The sequence below is a fragment of the Macrobrachium nipponense genome, chromosome 8 (assembly GCF_015104395.2).
Source record: "Macrobrachium nipponense isolate FS-2020 chromosome 8, ASM1510439v2, whole genome shotgun sequence".
Lineage (NCBI taxonomy): Eukaryota > Metazoa > Arthropoda > Malacostraca > Decapoda > Palaemonidae > Macrobrachium > Macrobrachium nipponense.
This window is the reverse complement of record NC_087203.1, coordinates 85,032,409-85,034,740: the sequence shown is the minus strand read 5'-3', so window position 1 is coordinate 85,034,740 and position 2,332 is coordinate 85,032,409. Positions and strand designations below refer to the sequence as shown.

General features: G+C 38.6%; 1 protein-coding gene across 2 annotated transcripts in view; it reads left to right on the top strand.

The window, feature by feature from the left end:
* The first annotated feature begins 294 nt into the window (after positions 1-294).
* Positions 295-2,332, top strand: part of LOC135223301 (uncharacterized) — a 173,815-nt gene continuing 171,777 nt past the window's right edge. Inside the window, exon 1 of one of the 2 annotated variants that reach the window (XM_064261771.1) lies at positions 295-356. The gene's annotated coding sequence lies outside the window, so the exon portion shown is untranslated. The remainder of the gene's footprint in view (positions 357-2,332) is intronic. The other variant, XR_010316466.1, reaches the window with a different exon arrangement.

Sequence of the window (2,332 nt, the reverse complement as noted above, 5' to 3'; positions counted from 1 at the left end):
TAAGGCAAGGCACCCCAGAATTTTCTAAATATTTTTAGTGAGGGGAAGGGGGAGGGCGGAGGGATAGGGTTGGCAACGACCAAACCCGAAAAAAGACTTCCCGATAAACCTACTCCTACTTTTACTACTATGACTGAATTCGAACTCCCTTATTTCTCTTCTACATTAGATGATTTTAGAGTTAAGTTATCCAAGAAGAGTGAGAAATTCGAGAAGTTATTGGGATTATTATTCTCAGGAACTAGTTTCCGTGGCGTGCATGATGGAATGTGTGTTATAAGGCTAATTGGAATAGGACACATTGGTGAGTGCCCCTGACACTGATTTTTTCCCGTCTTCTAGAAGACCCAAAAATAGTGAGTAAACTTATATTGCAACATCGTCATTCGAGAATGCCGGTACTCGCAGTTTCCAGTAACCCAGATCATGTTATTAAGTTTGCAAAGGGCTGCATTAATGAAAACGTGAGGCAGTATTACATGTCACTTTCTACGCAGGCATAGCCTAGGCTATATCTTATTGTAGCAATCGAAGTTTAGGCTTATTTTAGGTGTAGCCTGAAACGATAGTTAGGCTTTCTGGATGGCCTAAACCTAAGGGTTATAGGACTTTGTGTCATCCTCGACTTACGATGTAAAAAACTGAGGGAAATTGCGAATGTATGCTAGTGCTTGAAAATTTCTTACCTTTGGATCTGTGGTTCACCCGTTTGTTGACTCATAAGTAAAAACCAACTCACTTCTACAGAAGATATGTTGATACTTCCACACTAGGCTACAGAAGAACTGTCGACAAAGTAAAAACACGTGTACAGTTCACTATGACGCTCAGCGGAAATGGGCTGCAACCTATATATTCGTCTCTGGTTCGTGAATATAACAAGCTCATTTTACACATCCCCTTATGCTGATTTTTCGCAACACTATGTATCAGGTCTATTTCTTGCCAATTCACCTAGGACAGGTTTATTAGGCTTATCTTATTTTTGTAATATGAAACCGATGAATAAGATCAGCCTAGTACTTGTCAATGGAAGGCCGAGTATTCACGATCAGGTTTGCTTACCCGTCAGTTCATGGAATCTGACGTTTAAACTTTAGTGTTAATAGACGACAGTCGACAGTTTTAATAAGCGCGGAGTGCGCTCACCGGAACGGATGAACTGCTGGAATTGCCCAAAGTTCTACCGACCGACTGACAGGAGATTGCGTGTGTGGACGGGTATGCAACTATTTTGTGACAGTTCGCCGGTGGAATTTTTGGGAATGGAACCATCTCAGCCGCTCGCACCAGAATATGATTAAACTATGTATAGGCCCATTTCATTTCATTGTTCGACCGCTATTTGTAGACTTGAGACTCCAAATCATATACAATGAATATTTTTTTTTAAATATTTCCATATCCTGCCTTTTTATGAAAGGCGTTACATAATAAAAGTAGGCTTCACGATCCATTTCATGAATAACCGACCCAACCTCCAGTTCTAATTTAAACTTATTCATTAGTTTTTGAATAAGAATAGACATCTCTCTTTAGAAGGCAATATTTAGACCATGCCCTTTTACTCCGTATTGTTCTTTCTTATTATTAAGCGAACTACCGCAGCAGCTGTGTATATAGCTCCGCCTCAAAATCCAGCAATTTTTTTTTTTTTTTTTTTTTTTTTTTTTTTTTTTTTTTTATCGGTGCCACATACAAAAGGGGACGAGCCCTCGCTGCTATTGTGTTTCTTCGCAGCTGAAAATATACATATATCTTCGTACAGAGAGTACATTTTTACATGATATATATATATCGGCGGATAGGCCGCGAAATGCTCTACGTTTTAGTATATGGAATTAAGAGTGTACAGAGGAAGGACGGACATTTGGCGAAATGTCGTTCTTACACTACCATGGATATAGAGGGAAGATTGGACAGCATGATAGCCAACCAGTTTGTGACGCGTACAGCCTGGCACCATTGCTGTATGTTGATTATTATGTAAACAATAATGCAACTCATGCAGTCGAATGTGAAACCCTGTAGCACTCTTTAAAACTTTTTTTTTCTTTTTTTGCTGACCTTCAAAACTTAAATGATTTATGCACCATTTACTGTATACAGTGTGTGCTGTATGCAGAAATAGAAATATTTAATTTTGCTGGTATATTTTTTCTGTAGTTAAGCCATAAAGTTTTGCAGATATGGTGGCGTTACAACATATGATCATGCTGCGTTGACAGCCAATTTTCTCAGCAGTCTTTAAAGATTGGTAAATGATCTTTGCAGTATTTACCAAGACAGTGTTTACTATAGTTGTAGAAATGAAAATGTTTATTCCGTCTGC